Here is a 27,849-nt window from a genome sequence, read left to right on the forward strand (position 1 = left end):
AAAAGGTGGTCCATCACGGTACACGGTGGACCTAGGCATGGCTCAGTGGGTGGAGTGGTTGTTGTGTAACCTGAGGGTTGCCGGGTCGATCCTCCGCCTGTCGAGCTCATGTCAAGCTGTCATGTCATGACAGTGATGTCATGTATTAAAACTAGCAATATGAGACTTTGAAGGGCTACATTCATACAATCTGTATGAAAGACATGAAGAAAAAAAAAGAAAGTGAAAATTAAGGGAAAAAAAGACTCTCAGGGACATCCATTCATCTCTGTTGGAAGGCTCTGGACAGCTGTTGCCTTGGCAACAACCAGAGGCATCAAAATGATTGAAAAATGCTTCTGAGTCTGGCCTTGGACATGAGACAGTATAAGTTATAGATATGATGCTGTAATCTGCACAGTTGCTGGGTCAAAGCTGACAACCAGTTATAATGGAAAAATTAAAAAAAAAAAAAAAAAGTCCAAACATCAGTCTGTTACAAGTAAATATAAACAAATTATTATTTAAGGTACAGATTAGAGGGGTCTCAACACCTTCCTGAGATTTACGTGTATTGTATTATATTGTGTATGCAAAATATAAATGCATCTATATTGACTGATGATTTAATTTGTAAATATGAATAGAATCTAAATGAAATGTGTCATGTATATTTTTATATACATAACTAATGTATATCTTCATGAATAATTCAGTAAATATGTAAATATATTTATAGCTGCTAATATATCTAGTTTTTATGTATTATATACATTGGTACATATTTTATTCTATTTGATCTATATTGAATGTAAATTAATTTGAGAAAAGGCATGGATTTAACAAGTTTTTACTTCTTCCTACTACTTTTTGATCATGCATATACTTTTCCCCTTTATTGTGATCTTTTTATTTCGGTTCATCTTTTGATTTGTTGCTAAATCAGACTATTTTAAGTAATAATTCAAAATAAAAATAAATATTATACCTTAAATAATTTAAACCAAGTTTTAAAACAGATTGTTTTATTATGAAACCTTCATGCTTGACATGCAAATAGTACCAGTTTATTCAATTTCACCTGCTTCTGTCATATGGTTCCTCACAAATCAAATTCTGCTCGGGGCCCCATGAACGCTCGTACCGTCCGTGGTAGAGTACAACAAAAGTTGCAGCTTGAAGGGAACTCTGTTATTTAATAAAACATCATGAATGACTTTCAGTAGCCTATAGAGTGGTGGACATAACTGCTATTTATAGCAAACGATCATCTTAAACACAGGAGGGAGTCACTGAAAGGCATCGAGCCGGAGGGTGGAGGCTTTACACGGACACATATCCATTCTCCTTTGGATGGAAATCCATGTGGAAGGGGCTAATGGATGCCGCCGGGCAGCCAGGCGGTAGAGAGGTAGGGTAAAGGCTGCGAGAGGTGCGTGCGCACTGACAAATCATTGGTAAACGTGAGGATTTACGTCGTTGCCATTAAAGCCAATCGATGTGCTCGCGGAGTCGTGAAAGGGAACGAGCGCGAATGGCACAAATAGAGCCTGATAAAAGGGGGAGCTCGTGCCTCTGAAGCATCGAGAGTTGTGTACGGGCAGACAGTAAACTGCAGCGACAAGCAGCTTGTCGGGGAGCGGAAACAGCCCACCAACGGTAAGACCTCTAGCTGGCAGATGTTACACACTTCTCAGCTCCTAGATAAAGATAAAATCATTTGTTTTAGTCGCATTTATCGAGCTTATCATGTCTACAAATGTGTGTTAGCCAAATGTTATTTTGGTTCCTAGCTTGTAGCCCGCGCGACATCTTTTTTCCTGTTTGTTTTTTTTTTTAAGTTTTGATCATTAAAAATAAGCGTCTTTAGTGTTTTGGCAGCGTTGGCAGAATAATGGCTCATAATGTTCAAATTCCCGTCATTTGAGCCATACAGAGGCTTTTTTCTTTTTCTTTTTCTTTTTTTTTTTTATTGAGGAAACATTATTTACGGCGAAACATCTTGAGTTGCATCCGAAGCTCGTTAGATTCAGCTAATTACTCAAGTTTCCTCTTTGCTGTTCTCCTTTTCTGTCAAGACTGAGATCTGGAACTGTCTTCCTTTTTGGATGTTCCGTTTCAGTAATTGGAATGACTTTTGTGAAACAAATGAGAACCCTAACCTGCACAATTTGTTTTGGATGAGATCTAATAAGGCAAACTCATTACCAGTCAGCGACTTTTTAACTACATTTGTTTGAGAAGTTTGAAAAGAGCTTGAAATGCACTTAGACAGGACTGGACTGGGACTAAACATCGGCCCGGGCATTTTGAGCCGAGACTGGCCCACCGGGTATTGATGGAAAGACCACCACGCCTATGAATGAAAAATAACTTTCTTATGAGACTGCTTATACACTGCCTTGTTAATTTATATGTACTTGTCTCATAAACTTAAACCAACACCATCCTTCCTGTCCCATTATTCTATACAATACTAGCGGAAACCTGGAGATATGTAGATGATTAAAAATATCATTTTAGGAATACTGCTTAAAGTGAAACTAATAATAATAAAAATAAAAATAATAACATAAAGGAACCTTTATTAGACTCTCAAAGGAAAAATTGCTTTGCTGCAACAGTACATGTGGAGTAGCAGAAGCATGCAGGTGAGATAAAACACACACACACACACACACAAAAATGAGTACAGTATATGGTCTGATAAGTATTCAAAAGAAATAAATTTACCAAATAAAATGTCTTTACACTGGAACAAATGTATAAATAAGGCAGATTAGCCTCCTCAACTGCCCTGCTGGTGTTCTGCTGTGGGTGGTGATCTAAGAATGTAACATGGCAGGATCAGGGCAAGCAAAGTAGTCCATGCCCTGGCTTTCTTTCTCCAGTTCGTCTGTCTCTCTCTCCTGTTCTTCCATTTCCTCTCTCTCACAGTCCTCCACTGGGGATGGTGGCTCAACCTGGTGTAACATATTAAGATTGACACAATTGGTTGATTTTTTTTGAAGAGCTCATAGATAATAAGATGACAAAAAAGATGTTTCTATTATATTCCTGCAGTTTAAAAGGTTTTAAATGGTATCAAGCAAAACTAAAATAAACTACACCCAAACTTGATTTATATCTGACCCAGTGTATACTACAATTCATCACTTACCACAAGTTCAGTTTCCCACCGCTGGCACTGGTGGCCGCCGCCAGTCTCTCCTCCTTCCTCCCCTTCCCTTCATTCATCTGCCGGCCACCTCCATCACCTGCTGCTGATTCTGATGCTGCTGAGGAAACTCCTCCACTAGCAGGAAAATTTTGTGTTAGTTTAACACATTTGGCTGAATCTGCCTAAAGGGCTTGTCTCTTTCTGTCTCAATTTTTTTATACCTCCTTTACGTTTTTGTTCTCCATCTTGTTCTCTGTCTCTCGCTGTATGATTGACTGACCTAGGCCCATAAGGGAGGGGGCATCGGTCCTCGGCTGTAATCGGTTGAGCCCAGAATCAGTCATGGCTAGTGGGTCAATCTATCAGATTTGTGTACCACTAGGTATCATACCTTTTTACAATTAGTACCATTTGTGGTCTAAAAAAAAAAAAAAAAAAAAGGCCTAGCCTAAAATCACCGTCTGCCCACTGGGCAAGTGCCCGGTATGCCCGATGGCCAGTCCAGCACTGCACTTAAGTGTAGGGACTTTAGTGACGTGGGAAGTGAGGAAAGGGACTATTTGGATAAATAGTATAAACCCACAATAATGGAGGGTCTATATAAACAGAGTGTCATAAGCTGATTCGGAATTAGTCCATTAAACAATGTAGTTTCAGTCAAATGAGTTTTAACTTAGATGCCAACATAATTAATAGAACTCATTAGTCTCATTGTTTTGCCCTGGTGGTTAAATCAAGATGATGAATCTGCAGCGATTTAATCTGTCTCACTTTCACCATTAGTGTTATTTTGTTAATGTTTTGAAACCCTTCCAGCTTTAAAGCTACCACTGTCTCTCAGCACGTAATATGTCATTTGACATATTATACTGCATGAAGAATATTGGGTGGTGTGATGTGCAGAGAAACCTAAAGTGTTTCACTGCTGCAACACTGTGTCAGTGAAAGGCTATAACAGAGGTCATTGTTTGTTACAGAGAGAAAATTGGAAAATCATATTAAAATAAAAGAATCTGGACTGTGGTTTCTAGCTCAGCCGTAATGCTAGCTTTTATTTAAATTGAATTATACTGTTTAAATAAAAATGGAGCCGTGAATATACTATGTAATTACAATATAGCATGTAAATATAATCTTTGTCTGGTATTGCATTACAAAAGAAAAAAAACAAAACTTAAAAGTCTTGTTTTTTTCATTTTTTTTTTTAAAAAAGGTAACAAGTCTTCATGTTATTCCCAATGTCAAGGTAAGAGTTTTAGAAAAATCTGCTATTTCACATAAATGAAATTCAATTTGTGGCTGAAAAATCACATTTTCCTTATTTTCTAATTAGCTTCTACATCAGCACCCTTATTAATCTATTCAGTTAGATCCAGTTAATGTTTTTACTGACAATTTGCGTCATTATGCTACACTTGTGAAATTCACCAGTATTCTTCTCTACCTAATTCAAAGCGTTTGTGTACTCTGTGCTCAGTCATGAGGTATGAACCGGCCACAGAGCTTTTATTCTCTGTCTGTGCTGAAACAACATTGCTTATCCATCTGCTTTCCTGAAAGGGATGCCAGGCAGATGACTCAGTTACTGGCTGCTTGGTGGCGTTACCGCCACTATGGTCACTATATTGACTTCTCTGTTGCTGAATGTTGATGTTTGGCTTCCAAAAGATAAGTACTTGCTAGTCCAGGGCTACTTAATTTGGCCCTACAAGGGCTGCAATCCAGCAGGTTTTTCATGTATCTCTGCTCCATTACACCTGGCTCAAATTAAGGAGGAAATGTGCAGAACCTGACAGACTGTTAGAAATATTAAATTTCGATTCAGATATGTTGAAGCAGGAACTTAAAACCTGCTGGATTCGGCCCTTGTAGGACCGACTTGAGTCGCCCTGTTCTAGTCTGTTCAAGGCTTTTAGTGTTTTCAGATGGTGTGTCACACTGTGAGCAGTGATGAAATTCTAGCAGGCGGTGAACACAGAGCATTTTCTGTGTGCAGCTGATTGTGTCAAATGTAAAGCTGAGCAGTGACTTCAGTGGAAGTCATGCTTTTTGACCGAAGTGACTGTGCTGAATTACCAATACAGAGACATCAGATGCTTTTTATTTACATTTATTTATCCTCACTTTTCGTTTGTTACTTTGGTCATTACTCAGTACATGAATAGTGTGTTTTTTTTTACTTTTGAAACATCACATACTTTGATCGTAATTGATAATTTTATTCTTAATTGGCTCTAATTTCTTGGTAAGATTAAATATCCACAGCCTGGAAATGTGTCTGGGGTTTGTAGGAAAATGTGCATACATTAATGGAATAAAGAGCAAAATTTTGATGACAGCATACAAAGTTAGTGTTAGGAGCAATTTTTATAGAGGTGTCCATCATCCAATCGGTTCCTGATATATTTTACCTGTGTAACACATCTGTTATAACATCTGCAAAACTGCTCAGCACCTGCTTTTGCAAGGTTCCTCATCAGACATTACTAATTCCTAGAGGAATTTGGCTGGCTATCCTCTGATTTTTCACTGATAGTAATGTGGTTTTCTTTTAGGAGGAGACAACCATTTACATTTTCTACTGTTTTTCATGCGAATGTACTCTGACACAGTAACACACATCTTGATTTAGAAACTTCTGTAGTAATCTCACATGTCTCACCTTTCTTTTGAAACCATGATTATACATATAGCCTTTATAGTTGTAAAAATATACTTAATTTATTTTGAGTATGTCAATTCAGACAGGAGGCAGGAAAAATAGGCCTTATGAAGAAGCAGTTGGAATTGTTTGAAGCCAAAATCCAAATTGTAACTACCTTCAATAGTCCATACTGTTGTGTTACAGGCCTGCAACGATTAGTTGATGTCTACAATAGTCGACAATAAAAATAGTTGACAATAAATTTACCCCTTGACTATTGTCTCCAAAAAAAAAAAAAAAAAAAACCCTACAGAGTGAGACATCGTCTTCTTCCCTATCTCTGAGAGTTGCACATGCTCAAAGAAAAAAAACTACTGAGTCAGACATCGTCTTCTTTTCATATCTCTGCTGAGTTTCAGATGTGCAATAAAGTCCACTAGAGGAAAAATATGGTGACCGACCAGGGAACAAAATGGCGGCAGAGGACATCAAAAGTCTGGGATAACTTCACGTTAAACTAATAAAATAAATTAATTACATGTGAGATTTGTAAAGTGGACCTTGCGTACCACGGAAGTATGTCTGCAATGCTCGAACATTTAAAGACAAGGCGGGTTGGACTTAACAACCTCATGCAAGATTTCAAAGTTGAAAGTGAAAGTTCCAGTGAAAATGTTGACAATATGGTTTGTTTTCCAGCACTGTATCTCACATCGGTTCATAAGATTGATTACAACTGTGCTTCAGCTTTAAGAGTATTTCCAAGGGGGAGAGGTCAAAGCTGTGCAGTGATTGGAGTTACTATCAGCTGTCATCTGGGAGATTCATGTTTTACACAGAATCAGATTAAACTTGTATTTGAGACGGGGGTGGGGCAGTGTGGTTGAACATAGCAGAGGCCACATGTTTCCTTTTATTAATATTTTCATTATATTTCATTAGAAGTGACATATTCCTGAATTTTGCTCTCATTCGTGTCTCTATAAGCCGCTGTTTGTTTATTCTGTCACTGAACAGACTTTTGGGTTGAGTAGTCAGCTGCCACACTTACTTCCTCTAATTAGGTGTTGCTATATTTGGAGCACAGCTGTATTATAATTACATTAATTTTCCTCTTTCCTATGTGAGTGTTTCCTCTGTGCTTGAAGCAAAGGGACAACTTGTGTTGCATAAAGTAATTAAAGTTTGTTCAAAAACAATTTTTTTTTTGGAAAACGATGGGGGGGGGGGCATTAAAAGTACTTGGAAAATGTTTAAAAGTTGCTAAATCTTGGTTAAGGATTGGGGTTAGTGTTCATCCCATGTGTGTTCATGGGGTAAAATGGTGTTTGTAGTTGGTTGCCAATTATGCTGTGGCAGCCATGACTATGTTTGGGCAGACTGCCTTAATATTAAGATTGTGCGGGAAAGCCTGCATTAAGTATTATGTCACAACATTGGAAAATACTGTCATTGCCTTATTATCTTTTATGGGACATTAAAAGTACACATGAGATTATAGTTTTTATTGCATTTTTCACCACTTTAACAGTGATGTTGATATTGTAGGTCTTTAATGTGGTGAGTCCCCGGAACCTACAGGCAGCAATTTCAGTGGGTCCCTGGGAAATTCAATTGGTCCCCAATTTAAAAAAAAAAAAAAGTATTTCTTATAATCTTCTGTTTCTTAAATTGTAGTGTTAAACTCCTTTGATAGTGGCATGGTATGACATGGTTATAATTAACTGACAAAACATGTATGTACTAAAAGTAAAGAAATAGAATTCCAAATCGTAAAAGTTTATTACAAAATAACTGTCACAATTGCAAAACAGACAAAATTCAATAAATTCAAGCGCAACGGCGACTCCAACACTTGACATTTACTGTTTTATGAGAAATTAAGAATATATCAACGTTTAATCGGCAAAACTCCGGCCAAATATGATTATTTTGACAAAGGCTATTTTCGGCAGATTAAATCAGTCGGGTTCTATTTTATTGTGCTATAACTGAACTATTATCTTTATATACAAAGGTGGCGTTTAAACCAACAACTGTTAATAATATTTTGCTTCCACCACAAGGTGGTGCCAATTTAATCTTAATACCAACAACTAGTTAAAAAAAATTAAACAAAAGAACTAGTGCTTGATTCTGCTGCAAAGTTTGAGGCACGGTGTGATTTGATGCTAATGCAGTATGAATATAAGAACCATGCAGAACCAAAGACAGTGACTGGCTCATAGTTTTGTGAGAAATCACTTAAAAAAAATAAACAGGAATGAGGTCCAGTTAAACCATTACCACTTAAAGCTAGCAAATAAGTCTGACTATCGAATCATTTGAGAGCAAAGCATCCAACAGTCATTAGCTAGTTTTGTCACCAGATGAAGTTTTATGTTAAATATGATGAGTAAATAATAGAAGTCAACTCAAAGCTGATAACTCAAGATGTTTCCATCAGGTTTGATTATTTTACCGTCCTACCAAGAAACACCGTCAGGACAGGACTGATCAAACTGAATGAGGATATTTTAAGTGTAGGTGGACTGGATTTAAGAATTGTTAAATAACTTTGATTTTTAATTGTACGTTTGCTTAAACTGCTTGCTCCTGGTTTCCAAACAAGCGGCTGATCAACAAATGTGGTCCGATCAGCTTTTTCTGTAAATGAAATTTCTACATTGATATTTTTTTTTTGTTTGTTTGTTTGTTTTTTTGTGGTGCTTTTCCTCTTTCAGTGCTGCTTTTATCAGGGATGTAAAGGGAGGTGGATTGTATTTTTTTTCTCTTTCAAGTAAAGGTTGTAATTTTAGCAGCTAAACTGGTATGAAGAGATGAGATGTAGATCCCAAAAGGGGAATTTAGTTAGACAAGACCTAATGGTCTTGTCTTTTCATGGCAGGTGGGGAGGCACAGGTGGACCCTGCAGAGCAGTGAGGAGTCAGGCAGCTGCTTCATATCACAAGTCAACGAGACACTGGTCCAATGTGACAGAAGGTTCAGCTGTAAACGGACCTCTCCAGTCTGTTGTTTCTTTTTCAGCCAAATATTTTTGCCCACTAAATAAATCTAGTCACTTGTTGTTTTTGTGATCTGTGAGCATCAAGTTTTAATTAGTGAAAGGAAAGTTTTAAGAGGAGCTGACACTGACTTAAGTAGATGTTTTAATAGGGCAGCTTAAATATGATTTGCCATTAAGTAAATGTGTGTGTGTGGGTGTGAATGTGTTTTGTTCTCTCAAAATGACACTCCTTAATTATTGGTCTTTTTAGCTACAGCAATCTGACAGCAACTCATCCACAATTACATCTGCTATCTCTCTTAACTCCACAATAATTTGTCATTTCAGAGCCAAGTATCCAACAAGAGGTCCTTCCACAAACCAACCGTCAGTAGCTCGCTTTGTCACCTGAAACTGGATGTTAGTTATTAAGAGCAAATGGGAGACCTCACCTTAAACATGCTTATAACACGTTTTCCCCCAGTTTTATTGACGGTGAAGGTTTTCAATGTTTGTTTGTTAACTCTGAATTGACAGTCTTATCAAGAAAAAGCATCAGCATAAGACTGAAGAAACTGTATGATGATGCTGTATAAGAGCTGCACATTTAAAGGGTTAAAAAGCTGTATGTATGAAGAATTGAATGGTTGAACAATTCTCAGCAATTTTCATTGGTGTGTTTGCTAGAAAAGCCCATCCCTAGTATCTACAATATTATCTTCCCTCAAGACAATGGAAATAATAGACTAGAACAGAAACCAAAGTCATCACAGATTAGTTTTAATGCAGAAGATTATTAAAAGAAGAGATTGTTATTAAAATATTATTATAGGTCTTTTATTTTAAATAATTCACATTCAAATGATCTTACTAATTATATGTTATATTTCAAAGTGTATAATTATTTAATTTGAATTGAATTATATTAATTCAGTTTATCTTCAAGAAATGTTAATTAAGGGAAAAAAGACAACAGCAAGGCTTTCTCGCCAAACTTTATTTCTTTCTTCATAAATTTTCTTTCTTCTTAAATTACATACATATATGGCTGCTTAACCTTTACATCAATACTTGCTGTTGTGTTATTTTGCAGCTTGTTATATAAAACAAATTGTATTGGTTATAGATGTCTCCTCCCTGAGCCGCCACCTTATCGTGGTGGAGGAGTTTATGCGTCCTGACAATCCTAGCAGCTATGTTGTCTGGGGCTCGTGTTCAGAGTTCCCACTCTTTTTGGAGTCATTGGAGGAGGTGTTGGAGAGCACTCCTTCAGTCCCTCCCTCGTTCTGCTGGGGGACTTCAATGCTCACGTGGGGAATGACAGCGAGACCTGGAGGGGCGTGATTGGGAGGAACGGCCCCCCTGATCTGAATCCGAGTGGTGTTTTGTTGCTGGCCTTCTGTGCTCGTCAAGGACTGTCCATAACGAACACCTTGTTCAGACATAAGAGTGCCCATGTGCACTTGGCACCAGGACTCTCTAGGCTGCAGTTCCGGCTAGCTACTAGCTACCTCTGTTGAAAAGACGAGGGGATGACTGTGGGATTGAATGGAGTCAGAGCTCTATCTAGTGGACAAAACGCCGCAAAGACATCATTCTGCTCGACTCCGACACTTGACAACATTTACTGTTTTATGAGAGAAGAATATTTTCGCGTATAATTGACAAAACAACAACCGATATTGGCCATTTTGAAAAGGGCTAATATTGGCCGATTTAATCGGCCTGCTGATTAATCGGTCGGGCCCTACATAATATACTTATATAATATCAAAATGTTTATGGATCAATATTCATAATAAATTACAATAATAATGTCATCCACAGTAATAGGAACAATACATATCTATTCAGTAACCATAATGATAATGACAAAACATTTGCTTTTCAGTCTGAAATCCAACTAAAAGTAGGACTAATGTTATGGGTCAAACAATTTAGTTTTATTCTGTGGGTTAGGGTAGGCCCCTTTTCTACACTAGGCATAAATGTGTTTTTTGATATTAGATTTTTCAAGTGAACAGATATCTGTATAACATAGTGTCTGAACTAAGTGTGAACAGCCACCGTTCTGTCAGTTAAGCTGTAAGTCAACCAAAAAGCTACATTGAATTTACAGAATATGTGTGTTATGGGAGAAAGATGCTCTGGTGGTCAAACAACTGGATGCAGGTATCAAGTGCAGCTGGAACTGGTTTTGGCTCAAATTAGAAGGCAAAGTCACAGTGAAAGTACAAGAGCTGTAATTTCATCTGTCAGATGTATTGGATACTTTATTATACATTCACACTGGCCTGAAATTCTGCTTGATTTTTTTTTTGCTTCAAAGTGCACCAGATTGATGCTTTTAAATAAAAAATGTACAAAATTTTCTTCCGGGGAAGCACACCACCAGACCTCCCTAGAGGGATTGTATCCTTCTCACCTTTTTCACTCGTTTTCATGTCTGGTCTACATCCATGGAATATCCACATAGGAATCTGAACAAATGTGTTGACAGTATCTGTAAGCTCACACAAGTAAACAACAATAAAACACTACTCTATTGATGACTGTAGGTTCAGTGCCACTTATAAGCCTGTGACGATAATCCAATCTGACACTCAGCCATTTGAGATACATCCATCTGAACACAATTATTCAGCAGTAAATATGATACCAATCAATATTTGCTGGACAGGTTCAAATACAAGAGAGCTAGCTGTTTAATTTCTGTATAAATACAGCTCATGCACAGTAGAGAACAGCATGTCAGGAGAATAGCTGCTGCAGGGCTGAAATAAGTTTTGAGCACATACACTATAATCTTTCTAATCTTATCCATTCGTCCCACACTGTGTGTGTGGGCATGACCCACACACAAAGCAGTTGTTGCACTTCATGCATCTGTTCTCATACTGACTGAGTTGAACTCAATTAAAAAACAAAACGTTATCTTAGAGCTTGTTGAAGTTATTTGGGCTATACCTACGAATAGCCATAATGGCAAAACAATGTTTTAGTTGGTGATCATGTACGTTAAAAGCTGATAGAAGAGAAACCTGCAACAGTACACTCTCCCCAAGAAAATCTGTTGTTTTTACTTGCCTTAAATGATCGTAATCTGCACTTAACTGTAACACCTGCACTCCTGTATTTAAAGAAAAAAAGAAAAAAACTTTTCCCGCAGTTCTTCATTAATATGACTTCTCCTCCTCCGCTTTTATTTCTCCTCCCTCTCCTGTTGTTCCATGACCAACTGTCGGTGATCAGCTGATCAGCTTTTCTGTTGCTAGCAATGCCTTTCTTGGTGTGCTTGTTTATCATTCATCTTATATTTCACTCAAAGTATTGTTACTGGATGTGCTAGCAATAGCAAAAATTTATCAGTTTCATGTCACGTGAAGCTGAAGAATGGAATAGAATTTATAGACCTCTTAATGAAATAACACAGGTATTGGATCAGTACTTGTTATCGGCAGATACCTAAAACCCAGGTATCGGTATCGGTATCGGACAGAAAAAAATGGCATTGAAACATCCCTAATGGCTAGCCTAAAAAATAGTGGTAAAAATGCCCATCAGGAAGGGAGACAGTATCTTTTGTGTTTGTTCAGCACAATATATTAATCAACCATAACATCATGACCACCTGCCTGATGTTGAGTAGGCCCCCATTTTGCCACCATCTGAGTCAGTCAGGATTTGGGCAAAACTTCTGAGGGTGTCAGTCTTGTTTTAGCAGTAGGTCTTTTGGACTCTGTGAGTTGTGAGGTGGTGTCTGGGTTTTCTTTAAACCCTTCCTAAGCAGGTCTCCTCTGCTGTTCTGGCCATGGGCATAGAATTGAGAAGGACCGTGTCCTTACCAATATCTAGCAACTCCTGAGTTGAACCTGTTATTTTACATCGCACAAACAGCTTGAGATCTGTCCTCTCAATTGGCATTGCCGTTATAAGTCCCACCTTATAGCCGATTTCGACTGGTATTCCTGGCTCTACTCTTTTTGTATCTTGCTCCCGTGATTGGCTGTCCCATGATGTCTCTCACTGTTGAAAGCGCTTATGGTTCTGGCTACTAGCTAGACATCCTTCAAAAATGGACAGTAATAATAGTAATGCAATTTTAATTTGAAAATGAAAATAATATTGATGTAAAAATGAACATTACCTTTAACATCACATTCTATGCAACTGCAATGAGTCAAAGGGATCACATATAGAATTTCTTTATCAAGTTATTACAACTATAAGGATGATGATGGATTTTGTAGCAGTAGTTTCCCATTAGATTTCATGAGGTTGATGAATTTAAGTGTGTGATTTAATGTTGAACTGCTTGCTTGTCAGGACAGCGTTAATGCAAAGCAAACAAATGGGGGGCAGTGTAACATTTGAAGCGTTGTCTGTCGTAATACAGACTTGTTTCTTTCCACCAGGTCCCACGTAGCTATTGTTTTTCTCAGACCATCAGCTATGTTCTGTCCAGTGTGATCTGGAAAAAATGAGTCTGGAGACATTTCGTTTTCAAGTTGAAATCTGTGTCATGTACGGCTCTATGGTGCAGCTTGACCACAGGTCCGTAGCGGTGGCAAAACATTGGACTGTAGCCACATCCTTCACAACACCCTCATCATACAGGGCAGGAGAGACACTCCACTAACATGGTGCCAAGATGGCAGTGATACCGTTTGTCCAACGTGGTGATGAGTTTCTTAAATGCCGGATTGCTCACTCTGTTAACTGAGTAATGGTCTTTGGCGAGAAAAAAAAGTTGTTTGTTTGTAATGTTTGTTTATCTTTTTGTGTCTCTGGGAGCTGGTGGATGATTTAGTTGCGACTGTGTGCACGTCTACGTGAACGAGCGCAACATTTCACATGCACGAAAGTCGCTTGGCTGGAGGAGGGCAGCAATTTTCGTCTCAACGCGCAAGTTCCATAGAAAATGAAGGAAGAAGGAGTGACGTTGCATGCCGTGTGTCCAGGCAATAACTTGAGAGGTGATTGCAACTCAAGTTGAATAAAACCAAAGTGGCTGGGGCTGTGGGAGGAGTCTGCAGCAGAGCGCTGCAATGCCAGTGGTGCTTGATTTGCAACTGAAAACAACACAAGAGTAAACTGCGAAGGAGCAAACAGTCGGATCACTTCATTTTTATGATTGTTAAAAAACAGATCGTAATTGAAATTAAAATTTGATTAATCACCCAGCCCAAAAGGAGACTTAGAGAACGGAGAATACAAATGTTAACAATGGCCTTTTGTAAAGCAGTTACTTGTACTTCTGTACAGACAATGCAGCCAAGTTTGTCTGTGCAAAGTTCTGCACAGGTCCAATTTTGCCAACCCGCACCCGTCTGAACCCGTTAGGATGATTACCAAACCCAACCATGGATGTCTTCCAGAGAAATGTGGACCCGACCTGACGATATAGGATACAAAACACAACCCGACCCATGCTCCTATCTGCTTTATTGCATTATAATGCAAAAAACATTGGGTGCCATTGATGTATTAAGTGTGTTTTGTAATTGGTTTGCAAAAGCTTAAGGCTGAAGACAAATGTCCAAGCAACATGCATGTGAAGCTCAGGATGCAGTTTTTCCCAGCAGAACACAGTTGTAAAAATACGACGTAAGTGGATTTTTTTTTTAGTGGCTGATTGAAGTGGTACATAATAATCTAATAGGTAGTTCATAAAAACACAATTTTATAGCTGGAAGCCAACATTTCTTAAAAGGCAGAGATGACTGTAGCCAAATGATACCAAACCACGTTCCAGTGGAAATCTTTCTGATTGTTTTTGCATACAGTGCTAAAGCAGATTCCAGCAGAAAAGAACTTTTCAGATGGGTGAAGGCTGAGAGGAGTTTGTTGAGGAGGGAAAGAAACAACACACAGATTTGTGGCAAGTTGAAGGATGACGTCACTGTGGAGGCCGCATGCAGGGAACCCACTGCCCTACTGTACAGGCTCAGACAAAGACACAGAGAATGGACGGGCCTGGCTTTCTGAGCCAAAAATCCCAGGATTGTTCTGCTGTCACGCCGTGTGCCTGTTGTATTGGCCCTGCAAATATCATCATGAGAAAGTCGACCTCATCAGTCTTACACAAACACAGAGGAGGCGCGCTGGTTTTTAAAAGTATTTAACACAAATTATACCATTTTTACCTTGTAACCAGACAATAGAGACAAATAAATGCTTATTTCATCAAGAGCTTTTGGTGGCATGCAAGGGTAAAGTGCTTATACAAAAAACTATAAATAAAATAACGTGAGGTACAGAAAGATGGTAGCTGTAATTTTGGGTGAACTGCAGTCTGATTGCTGTAGCTAAAAAGACCATTAATTAAGGAGTACCATTTTGATAGAAAATGGACCACACACACAATTACCTAATGGCAAATCAAATTCAACCCGCCCTATTAAACATCTGCTGAAGTCAGTCTCAGCTCTTCTTAGACACTCCATTCACTAGTTAAAACTTGGTAAGAGACTAGAAGGTGAGGCAGTAAGGCACTAGATGGTGAAGTCTGCAGGATTTAGTGTCAGACACAGAGAGCCTTTGAGTGCCACCAGGTAGTAACCTCCATGTTTGGGGTGAACAATATTTAGTTTCAGCATTAACAATATGATGCGCTCAACAGTCACATCACACAAAATGTAATGTTAAGTAACGCAAAGTCATCAAGTTGCAGTGTATTACTGTATGATACTAACATAAATCAGATGCTTCTACTTTTCTGTAACTAATCTAGAAGAGAAGTGTGTCTCATAAAATGTTCTTGGTAAAGGAAACACAATTTCTGAGTGCATAACAAAATTACAGAGTAACTGGAAAATATTTCCTAAAAGTGTGATATATGTATAACCAGAGAAAGAATCAAAGAAGCTGTGATGCATTTAATGGCCACCCAGACCACTGCTGTCTGCTTCGCTGCTTTTCTTTGGTCTCTTTTTGAGAGGATGTTTTGTCATGTGGCTCCATCTTTTACCAGCACTCTGTCCACAATTCTTTCCTCCCAGATGAAGTAGCACTGAAACAGGAAAAATAAAAGAAAAGTACTGTAAAAAATAGACAGTACATCAATGTAAAGATCACATTTCATGAAAACGTTGGGAAGAGAACACGTGTTCCTCATGTACATGGTCTTTCAGTCGATCTGAAATGACTGGAAACAAGGAACTGGTTTTTCAAGCACACAAGCTTTGAAATGGCTGAAAACTGTTAGATGATTCTTGAGATCCAGACCTCCACTAATGTTTTGTTTTTATGGGACTGTAAACTCAGGGTTTCCATCAAACATTGAAAACCTTACAAAATTAAATTAGATTTGCTATTTGCTCTTCATGTCTAACAACATCAAACTTCATCTGGTGACAAATCTAACCACTGATCGCTGATTTGTCGATGTACCCTCTGTTGGATGCTTCTCTCTCAAGTGACTGTTCATAGTCATAGTAGACTTGTATAATAAACTAATATGATTTTTTATAGTGAAAGGATTACCCATCCCGAGTAGAGAGATTTCTGAAGTGTTATGTTAGAACCATGAAGATAAGACTAGTACTTTTACATGGAAAAAGACACTGTTTCAGAGGAACTCAAACATCTATGAAATTGATGTTCTTAAGTGGGTGTGGTTATATGTAAATGATATAAATACCTTGTGACTAGAGTTTGGCCGATACTGATAGTATCTCAAGAACTTACCAATTCTGCCAAAAGTAAAAAAGGGGATCAGGATCGGCTTGTATTTCTGTCTAAACACCATCAGTACCATGGAAACGGAATCATAATGTTTTTCCCGCCCAACCCCAAAAACACAACTCCACACAGACACAGGAAGTTATGCAATCTTGCATGACAATTGTTTTGAGTTGGTAAGCATCATTCATTCATCGATGATGAAATTATTTCGTTGATGCTCCTTTCTTTAATGACGATAATGAGATGTGACGAGACGTGACTTTTTGTTGACGAGACCAGATGAAAATGTCAATGGGAGGCCTGTCAGACGTGTAGAATGCAGGACATTTCTTCTTGTTGAGCGGTTAATCTGCCTGCCAAACGCTAACAAGTATCAGCAATGCTGCATCCTATCATGCCCACCACCTGGCATGCAGCTCACATTCTGCACAGCACACCTGCAGTCACTAGTCACACACACAGAGGGCAACTGAGTTTATTAAATCATTGATGGGCCGTGGTGGCAGCGTCAACAACAGGGCTTGATTGTTGGAAACAACTGAATGATTTATGGACATACTTTCAATATAATCCATCAGGAAGAAAAAGAGAATGCATTGTAAAGAGAGACAGCGGTCTGCAAACCGACTAAAACTAGACTAAAACCTTTAAGTTTTTGTCAACTAAAACTAACACATTTTCAAACGACTAAAATGTGACTAAAACTAATAAGCATTTTTGTCCAAAAGACAAACACTAAGCCAAATACTGGCTTAAAAAACAAGACTGGTTGTGCTAACGTTTATCATTATCATTAACCCTACTAACAAAACAGCGACATACCTAATATGCAGGACTGAACAGGGCTGGATATTATCACTAATGTCCTGAATTGATTCGATTTGATTTTGATTAAATTCGATTCGATATCGATTCATTTACGGCTAATTATGTAACACCTCATATTTTTCTTGAATATTACAGACATTCTCAAATAACTTTTTTTTTTATAAAACACTGAGTGCATTTACTTGACAGTCAAAATCAGTTGTCAGGGATCAATTAGATTACTGTAATAATCTGATCTAACACATCTACATGCATTTCTGAAATACCATAACGATACAGGGTTTCCCCTGATTCAGACCCAGAAAGGCTGTGAAGATTTGAGAGAATCTAGAAAACTCTTATATTTTTGTCTGATTTTCAGCTGGTTGATGTGTTTTCTGATGCATGCACTCTGTCCTCTGATGGAAACCTGTGTGTGCGCATGTGTCTGTGTGTGTGTGCTCACTGCCGTGGACAGAGACCTGCTATGACATGTCGTCTTATAAACTACATAAACAGCATCCGACTGTTTACTTTTTGATAAAAGGAAGAAACGTAAACGTGTTCTAGAGGAAATGTGACTTTAAATTACCATGTTGAATTTATATCAAAGTACATATGTGTGTGGTGACATCCCATTCCTATTGTGGAACTGGCAGCGCCCGTTAGCGTTCAGGGCTCCAGATTAGCTTTTTTTTTAAAGACCCCTAACTTAAGCTTTTAGGGGCGCAAGCGTTTATTGCAATAAACGATAACATTGTGCAAACCATTAATGATGATGAGTTTATGGGGATTTGCTCTTTAAATAATAAACCATCATTTTGAGACCATTTTCAGCTAATATAATGACAATGCCATAGTAATGCAAGTACACTCTTTCAAAGATCAATAAAATTTCTAAAGAACATTTTACGCTGGAAGAAATTTTAAATAAAACATAAACAATAAATAGAATGGACTCTACTTGTGACCCGTGTTACATACTTAATAAATTTCCCACAGACTGGATCAAGGTTTGGCGAGTTGAGCAAATTTGCTCACTGCACTGAATGTTATGTAATTATTTTTCTCTTTTTATTAATTGACCATCAACTGATTTGATTGTGGTCAATAAAAGAGCCTGAAGTCACTGTGTAATTGTTGAAAGGCTTCATTTTTGGCCTTCAGAGCAATTTAACATAATATTAACGCAGTTCCAGTCTTCATTTCTTTAGCTCCCTTTGTTCTGGGACCACAAAAGGTACATTTGTGTGGGTGTCCAGCAGTTTTAAATGTACGACAGCCACTGACTCACCCTGCACAGCTCTCCATTGTGTGGCTAGACTTAGCGGTCATACATTTGCTAGTGGCTGCAAACCTCCTTATGTGAAATATGCAGATTATTTGTTAATGTTGTGAGTTTCACTTTTACACTGCACACTCATCAGAAGATTTTTTTTGTGAAAGATTACACATAAAATTATATTTTTTACAGCCATGTGAGGTACTGTTTAGATTGATTACATAAACTCTCATAAAAAAGTGCTTTTTCTGAGCTTCTTTTCACCATCCACTTTTGTCAGCCCATTGGTCCAGACCCTAAAGCATATAATTTATGACAATATAATTCCTTACATTTTCTAAGCTACATATTGTAAATATGTGACATGACTAAATTAATGTCATGATCTAGTTAATTTTCTTTACAATGCACTTAGGAGAACTATATCGCCTTTCTTAAGCACCCCTGTTAAATGGAAGAAATAATAAGCTGAAAGCCAAGTCTGTCCATCCTCTTTGTGTTGTCCTTGAGATGTAGATTAAGAAAAGCTGCTCTGGTTTGTTTTGTTCTCTAGTGCAGTTTTAGCACAATGATCCCTGGTGTTCTCTTAAAAATCCAAACCCAATCCTTAGAGTCGCCCTCTCAAGTGCTGCCTCATGACCATGAATTCTGTTAGCCGTTTCTCAACAACAGCCAATTATTTGTAGCAGTGACAGCCATCATGGAGATGGCCTATTGCTGGGACTGCGAAGGAGGAGAGGTCACCGAAGCTCTAAGCCTCTAGAAAGGGGACTTTTTTTCCTGCTAAGGTTTGAGTGCCCTCTTGGGTCTTTAGTCATACTGCTCAGTTTCAAAGGCTCTTTCCATCCTTGGATGTATCGACAGAGAACCATCCTTTTCATTATGGCTTTTGCAAGATGATGGCAGGTCATAAGCCTTATTTTTCAATGATAAAAAGGTAATTTTAAATGGTTTTTATTTTTTTAGAAGCCATTCCTGCAGTTATTCAGTTTTGATCCCTTTGTTTTGAGATCATTAGTTGATTTATTCCATCAGCTTTGATTTCTTTTCCTTGAGATTACAACATAAATGATCAAATTATCTTAAACAATCTTTATTTCAAAATAATGATAAAGAATGGCCGGTATTAGCTTCTGTACTTTTTACTTAGACATAATAAATAACCCCAGTGGTCTTTCAGTCCTCCTTAAATACATGACAGTGCTGAAGCTATTGACATCAAAGCAAACTGACAGATGTTGGTACAAAGCAAGCTGCAATAAATCTGAACCCCACTGTACGTTTTCATTGTTCATTGCCAGATCCTTGTCAACCCCATCAGTATGTAATTTGATCTCTTTTTCTTTTCTTTGAAGTCTGCTATTTGTTTTAGTTCGAGTTCTTGTTTTTACCATTGCAGCTCTTTGATTCATTAAATAAATACAAGTTCCTACTTCTGTCTGCCTAGTAGTCCTGCATTTGGACGCTACCTGCTTATCACTTCTCCACTGGCACATGATAAAGATGATGTGCAAGTAAAAAGCACGGCAGGATGCTCATAGTCTGGTTTGGTATGCGCGTGTAGAGCGATGGGTGGTTCTGGCCTTGAAGAAATGGCTCTCAGTCAGATGTGAAAGGACAAGAAAAGGTTCTAAAAGAAAAATGAGCATCCACTGACCATTAGGGTTTGTTGCAGCTCCATGTTTTGCTCTGATGTGATGGAAACAGAAGTTGTCCTGCATTTACCAACACATGAGCGAGTTTTCTTCTTTGCTGTTTGTCACAACAAAGATCAAAGTTACGTGTTTCCATTCAGAAAGAAGTAGTCACACAGGGGGAAAAGATGCATTTACAATCGTTTTTAGAATCGCATCGCAACCATCTAAAGATTCCCACCTATTGGGAAGATGTAAGGAATAAGATCTTTCTGTGTTGTTTTGAGCTAAATGTCAAACAGTAATTTATAGCTCCCCTTTATGCGTCATAATGTATTTTGAATTAGATGCAAGTTAGAAACTTGTCATTAGTTTAGAACCTCTCACAGCTGTTGTTGAATTCAAAATATCAACAGATTTATGGATGATAAAAATCATAGTCACTGTAGTGGAGTTTTCTGTCGCCTGTAGCTTTACTGTTTATCTCTCTGGTCAAGTTCTCAGAGATGCCACAGCTGTCAAAAACTTAACTTTTGAAGCACTGAAACAAATAATGAAATAGTATATGCTACCCGAATTTCAATAAGTGGTCTCTTGGCGATTGAGAAATCCCTGAGCTGCTCATTATAAAAGTAATCCGGCTGTGTTGAGCTGCTCTAGGCTTCATGTAAACTGAGCAGGTGCTTTCTATTGTCTCAAATGGTGTCAGAAAGTTTCACTTCACTCAAACTTTCACTAGACAAGGTTTCCAGGGCATGGTGGAGAAATCAATACTCTACAATACTGTACTATTAATGCATGTGATGCCAGTGAAAGATTTTCTTTTAATCATAGTTTATTAATAACTAAAGATGGAATGAAATGGTTTTTCTTTTTAAATAAATGGATTTGAACTGTCAATTTAATATGATTATTATCAGTTGTGCTTTATAACACTGACATTGTTTTATCAGGAGAACCCATCTTTTAAGTTGGGTCTGAGAGTAATTATTTTAGGCTGAACTATGTGGATTCATACAATATTGAGAACTTTTTGCCTGCTGAGTTTTGACCCAGCTATCAAGTCCAAACTAAACAGATGCTCAAAGAACTGCATCCCTGTCTGATCTTCAGCTTTTATGTGAATTTTCTCCTCAGAAACTTCAGGCAGCAGAAAGCAGCTGTCACATCACACCCCTACAAGCTTAAATTAAAAGAGGCTGGAACAGCAGGAAAGGTGCAGGGTTTAAAAACATGCAGTGATTTTCACATTTATTTGTATTTTATTTTATTTTAGTGTGAACACAAGATAGCTGTTTTTTTCATCAAACTAATTACCATATGCTAAATTACATCAGTTTTTACACTTCAACATGTTTCAGAAAGAGATTGGATAGCAAAGTTTATACCACTTTATAATATTTTTTAAACCACCTTATAATTAAATCGTTCCTACAATGCATCACAATGCAGATATGGAAGATTCTGCATTGATGCAGCAACAAAACAGTAATGTAATGTACATATTCTGCTACCACTTGCATGTGCGTGGTGTGATCTAGCCTGCAGTCAAACAATCCTCTCCTGCTACACATGAACCAGGTGGTCCTGAAGCGCATCAGTCTGAGCCGTTAGCGCTGTTATGCTGGCCTGTCAGCAGCTCTGGAAAGCTGTGGAGACTCGTGGCAGGTTGTAGCAGCTGCAGGAAGTTGCTGCTGCTACAATTTGAGCTGCTGTCTGGATCAGCAGGTAAAGAAAAAAGTCTGGTGTTACTTTTACACCCCTCAAAAACACAAATCCGTCCCATTGCAAGAATATTTCATCAGAAACTCTGTGAAAGAACCAAAATCTGAAACTAGCAAATCTACACCATGTAAGTTCACATCCCTTCATATGTGTTGGTGGGCGTTGGAGGACCCGTCTATCTGCATATGGAGGGAGGGGGCTGTGGGGTTTTTAAAAATATTTCGTGATGTAGAGCGGTCTCTACATCACAAAAAACAAAACCATCCATCACAGGGCATTTTTATCCACACTCTTCATTAATAGGCATTAATAATTGACAGAAAGCCAGTGCGGGATCAGCCAGTGTGCGTTTCACTTTCAGTCTGGTCATGGAACAAAGGTGAACATCTCCTGCTCTGACTGCAGCTGGGAGCTGGGTGCTGCGTGAGGACCAAGCCTCTTGTGTGTGCTTTTGGATGGGGGAGGGGCCTGCAGCAGCACCCAGTGGTCACTGAAAAGAAGTAAACTATACGTGGTTTCACGTCAGTCTCCAAAAGGACACTAGAAAAAGTTGCTAGATTTGTTGCTACTTGTTTCTTTTACTAGAGTCACTAGAGGGGTCTGAAAACTTGCTAAATATAGTGGCAAAGTCACTAAGTTGTTAGCCAAACTCTAACACATGCACCAGTGTAATCGGTGTACCAGGACAAACATTCCACATTGTTTGGAATTAAATGTGTGAAAATGCATAAATTTGTTTAGCGCGTTAATTTTTTTTAATGATCTTAATTAAAGCATTAAACCCCCACCCCAAATAAAAACCTAGAAGTTAGCTTAACACTAACATTAATGGAAAATATTATTGGCAAGCTAGAGGTCAGCATGTGCAAATGGACTAAAGGGATTAAAACAAATGTTTACCTCAGCAATATCCTATGTTTCAGTTACAAATTGACTAGAAAACGTACAGGCAAATGTTTTCTGCCCATAAAGGAGAACATAAAAAACATCTTATTAACGTCCATATTCTGTCTGAACTGACTACGGAAAGACTGAAGGGACAAAACACACTGCTTTACTGCAAGAGTTTCTTCTATAGAGGGCTGCTTAACCATTTTCGATAACAGAACATCACAGTATAGTAATGATGCTTCTTGATCTTCTGGCAATAATGAAGCTGAAAATAACAAAATTGTTGACATGTTTATGATGTTTGTCAATATCAGGAAAATCAGATTGATTTCTGAAATCATAAATAAACAGGAAGTTCATAATTATCTAGCTAGTAACAATGTGCAGTAATAAAGTAAAGTAAGGATGCAGCACATAGAGATGCATCATGATGCACCTTGGATACTAATTGAATCGTTGACAAGAGAATCACAATCGAATTGTAAGACCAGCGAAGATGAACAGCCCTACTTTATAATGTTCTCATTCCTTTCATAAACACTAAAGAGATGTTTTGGCATCAAGGATGATAGTGATGGAAAATTTCAGATATTTTGTCCCATTCATTTTGCAAAAATATATCAAGATATTTCAGGCAACAGTACAGGGTTGTTGTGGTTTTAAACCAAAGTGCTCTTCTGGGGACAGATCAAAACAATAGGAATGCCACTCCAGGACTCGTACCCTCTTCTTATGCAGCCATTCTTTTGTAATGTGTGCTGAATGGGATTTTAACATGAACACACCTGGGTAAAAAAATTTAGCTTTGTATGCAGCATATTTGTTTGAAATGTCAATAATTTTTTTCTGTGTTAATGCTGCCATTGCTAAAGTGTGAATATGACTAAATCTGAGGACATTTCATAGATTTGTGATGTTGACTATTCAGGCCAATTAAAAAGGATTAGTTGAGTCATCATTGTGACATCATCATTAATGTGTATCCTTACTAACACAAGAATTTCATATATATGTTTGTATTTTTTAAGATTTTGTTAGCTCTGGTGGCATTTATTGTACATGTAGCAAAGACCACAGCTGTGTGGAGGAGCTGTAGCCTCTGTCTGTGGGGCCACTGCTCTATCTGGTGAGCTCAACATCACCCACAGGCTTTTACCAACAACAAAACCAGTTATCTTCTTCCTGTCTTCTGTCTTTTTCTTCCTGAAGTGAAACCTTTTTGTGACAGTTTAGTCAGTGAGTCCTCATTTGCGAACCGTGCAAAGCTAGCTACCTCATAATATGCATTTAACTTTATTTTCCAGTTAAGTGAAATACTACTGCTCTGGGGTCTCATTTATAAAACTGTGCGTAGGATTCTTACTAAAAGTGTGCTTACGCCCAAAACCGAAAGTTGGCGTACGCCATAAAATATTCTGATTTATAAAACCGTGCGTACGCACAGGTGCAAGCAATTTCCCCTTTATAAATCACACTCGTCCTTGAAGTTTGCGCAGGTGAATTTGGCTCATGTTCCGCCCACTACACGCCCACTTTCCACCATAAATGGTCAATGCAAAGTAGCTCAGCGTGTATTAAAATGAGCCAGCTGATCCATGTTGTGATCCATGAACAACGGCAACCGCAGGGAAGCGAACCAAAAAACGCAACTTCACAGAGCCAGAAATCGATGTATTAGTGAGTGAGGTGGAGAGTCGAAAAATTATTTTGTTTGGTAGCCACAGTAGTGGCGTGACAAATAGGAGTAAGTGTCGTGAGTGGCAACACATAGTTACCTCAGTTAACTCTGTGAGCGGGACAGAGCGGACCATGGCGAGATCAAAAAGAAACCATCAATGAACTGAAGGAAATCAGAACAACACTGCATAATTTGTGTGACATTATGTTCGACATTTCAAACACATTAAAAGAGCTTGTGAAACAGTGAACCTTATTGTCTGCTTAATCGCTGCATGACCTCCTCACGGAGCCGTGCCCCGTGTTGGAACTCCCTGTGTCTGGGAGGGGGCTGTGGGTGAGGGTCGGCATTCCGAGGAGGGGGGAGGCCAGGAGGTAGTTGGATGCCGTGCCTCAGTGCCAGGTTGTGCAGCACGCCACACGCCCTCACGATCCTGCGCACCTTTTGGGGATGGTACAATAATCTACCCCCTGACGCATCCAGACACCGCCACCGGCATTTTAAAAGGCCGATGGCGCGCTCTGCAGTTGAGCGCGCACGGGAGTGAGCGGTATTGAACAGGGTCTCCTCTGCGCTCTGGGGGTTTGGGAAGGGGGTCAGGAGCCAGCGCCGGAGGGGGTAGCCACTGTCCCCTGCATTTCAATGAAACAGTGCATCAGTGGTCTGCATCTGGCTAAGCTGGTTGTCAATATAAAGTTATTGTCTTACCAAGAAGCCAGCCATCACGTACAGCGCCTGCCTGCAGTCTCTTCTCTACACTGCTTTGCGCTAGGATGTAAGAGTCATGTGTAGAGCCAGGCCATCGTGCAACTACATTTGTCAACATCATGTTGGATTGACATATGACTTGAACATTGATAGTATGCACATGCTTCCTATTGACATACATGAATTCATCGACATATGGGGCCCATAGCAATATGAGTGCAGTCAATTGCGCCGATTACATTAGGAAAACCGGACATTGCTGCAAATTGCCTTTTAATGTCGACCTGTTCTCCTGCAATATAGAGAAATTGGATGTGGAAGAGTGTAGCAGGACGCATAGACAGCGGAGACGGGTTATGAACTCTTGCCGGGTTGAAGTCATGCACGCTGACCAGTGAGCCGAAATCACATCTGCGGTCATACAGCCAGAGCGCAAAATTAATTGGAGACATGGTGACAGGACCCCACGCTGCCACAAGAGGACTCTGGATGCAGTGTGTTGTTAATTCCCCACCTCTCCATCTGTGTCGCCAATTCCCCCAGCCTCCAAAACCAGCGTACGCATGGGTCAGAGCTGCCGTGAAAGACCGCACATTTTCACGTCAAGTTTGTTTTTTATAAATCACAACCTTTGCGTGAAAAGAGGCGTACGCCAGTTTCAGGCCCCATTTTGTGCGTACGCAACGGTTATAAATGAGACCCCTGGTCTGTTTTTTCCGATATGGGTGCAGCCCGCAGCAGAAACGGGGCTGTAAACAGTTGCTCTTGAGTTGGGACAGATTCGGTCCAAAATCGATTTTGGGCTCAGATATTGACCTGAGTCATGGATCAAATATCTGACGGAATTCCCCGATCCACCTCACCAATCCACCTGTCATGGTTCCATATTTACAAATTAAAAAAATTTTGCAGGTTCAAGCCAATCAACATATGTTGATGCAGAATTAGTTAATCAAATAAGAACCTATACAAATAACAAGCAGTTAACACTTGGCCAAGGACAAATCCAAAATGCCAAAACTTCAATGAAAGTGTCAGTCTTAAAAAGTAAAAAGAAGAACAAATTTGTTCGTAAGATGGTTGGTAAATAAGACCCATTCTTAACATTTAATTTCTCTTACGAATTGTTGAGGGACTGAAGGTTCTCTGCCCGTCTTTGCTTCTGAAGGCTGGGCATCCGTTTCCCATGCAGGAAACCCAAGTTCGAACCCCAAAGGGGACGAATATTAACACTTCAGTTGGGTCCTTAGGGAAGACCCTTAACGCTACCGCTTAACCACCTTGAGATGTAAGTCGTTTGGGAACAAAGCATCTACTAAATAACTGTAGAATAGAATTGAAGGACTCCGACTTAAATGGATGCTGCTTTTGTACCAAATAGTCATGGTCATCTGTTAACATCACATTTTTAAATAACATACTTTTAAATAACATACTTGTTAATTGGCCAGAAATAAATAATAAATAAAACATTAAATAAATCATCTTTAGTTCTTGTTGTCTGCAATAAATAAAAGCCGTGCTGTCATAACATTTCTCTTATTTAGGGTTGTTGCTGGTTTTTTTGTTTTGGAGCACAGACATGATCTTATGAGTTAAAGAGCACTAACAGCAGTTGTATCAATCGTTTCACTCTCGTCAAATTGTGGGAGTGACGTGGGTGGAACACAGTGGGGATCAATCCTGACATGGGAAATATTGATGCATCCCTGTCACATAGATTAGTCAGTCATGTCTGCCTCGTGGTCATTTTCCGCCAGCTGTGGTCATTGTACAATTGATGAGGATTCTCACTGCATTCTGGGAGAAGAAAAACCTACAGGCACATACGCGGGGTACTAAATGATGTGCCGCTTGTTCTTATAAAACCGACCACAGGGAATGAATTCTTGATTTTTGGGGGCGGTAAACCATGTCATATGAGTTTAATAGACAATAGTTGTGATATTTGTCTATCACAAATTCTGCCACAATATGATTTCACTTTAGTTTTCCAAAAACATTTTCAGGTTTTTGTCCATCGGACCACAGAACAGTTTTTCCACTTAGCCTCAGACCATTTTAAAGGGGCTTTGAGGGTCCAGAGAAGACAACTGTGTTCCTGGACATTCACATATGACTTCTTCTTTGCATGATAGAGCCTTAACATGTATTTGTGGACATAGTTGATTTCTGGAAGTGTTTGAGTCCATGCTGTGATTTCGAGTGGGAAATCATGTCTGTTTAGTGTAGTGCTGCCTGATGGCCCCATGATCATGAGCATCCAGTTTTGCCCTTCAACTTGTCCCATGCACACAGAGATTCCTCCTGATTCTATTAATCTTTTGATGATATAATGAACTTTAGATTGTCCTCAAAGTCTTCATACTGTACGGGGAACATTTTCCTCAAACTGTCCCACAATTTTTTTAAACATTATGTCTCAGATTGGTGAACCTATACCATCTTTATATTCAAGAGACTGCCTCTCTGAAATGCTCCGTTTCTACCTCATCATGTTACTGACCAGTTGTCAGTTAACCTAATTAGTTGCCAAATGCTCTTGCAGTTTTTGATTTGTGCCAAGTTTTTTTTCAGCCTTTCGTTGCCCCTGTTCCAACTTTGAGACGTGTCGCTGCCATCAAATTCAAAATGAGCTCATATTTTCCATGACATGATAAAATGTTTAA

The 27,849-nt window shown here is 38.8% G+C and overlaps 1 protein-coding gene across 1 annotated transcript in view; it reads left to right on the plus strand.

Moving 5' to 3' along the window:
- The first annotated feature begins 1,381 nt into the window (after positions 1–1,381).
- Positions 1,382–27,849, plus strand: part of LOC121644820 (cAMP-specific 3',5'-cyclic phosphodiesterase 4B-like) — an 89,128-nt gene continuing 62,660 nt past the window's right edge. The window contains exon 1 of the mRNA XM_041993043.1: positions 1,382–1,638. The gene's annotated coding sequence lies outside the window, so the exon portion shown is untranslated. The remainder of the gene's footprint in view (positions 1,639–27,849) is intronic.

Source organism: Melanotaenia boesemani, chromosome 8 (assembly GCF_017639745.1).
Source record: "Melanotaenia boesemani isolate fMelBoe1 chromosome 8, fMelBoe1.pri, whole genome shotgun sequence".
In the NCBI taxonomy this organism is placed as follows: domain Eukaryota; kingdom Metazoa; phylum Chordata; class Actinopteri; order Atheriniformes; family Melanotaeniidae; genus Melanotaenia; species Melanotaenia boesemani.